Source organism: Hydra viridissima, unplaced genomic scaffold (genome assembly GCF_058129835.1).
Source record: "Hydra viridissima isolate aposymbiotic clone 2 unplaced genomic scaffold, HvirCarnegie_v1 scaffold_7, whole genome shotgun sequence".
NCBI lineage: Eukaryota > Metazoa > Cnidaria > Hydrozoa > Anthoathecata > Hydridae > Hydra > Hydra viridissima.
In genome coordinates, this window is record NW_028324306.1 from 13,958,033 (window position 1) to 13,958,488 (window position 456).

The following is a 456-nucleotide window of genomic DNA, read 5'->3' on the forward strand; positions in this document are numbered from 1 at the left end:
ATTTTATCATCATTATTATCATTATTACTTTTTGTGACATAATCTGTGTCAAAAAACCTTTTTAACGGTGTTTGAAACATAAAGGCTTATACAGTACTGGTCATAAGTTTAGAGCCACCTGTTTTTTTCATCATTTTGCGGCATAAGTATGGTGAGGTTAACATTATAAGCATAACAATGCATATAGTAATTTGACAAGGCACGAATCTATTGATATTCATGAATAAATGTGTATTAAACCAAATATAAATATTGATTTTCATGAGTTCATTAATGCTATAGCCAATTTTTGAACATTTAAACATATTTTGGTAACTTTATGATGTATTGGTATCAATGTTTTGGTTAATTCAAGTGTTATATATGCTACTTTTTGGAATATGTACACTAGTTAGATAATGTATTTAATGTTATTTTCGTTTTTATTTTAGAGTTTAAGTGAAAATATTTTCTGAA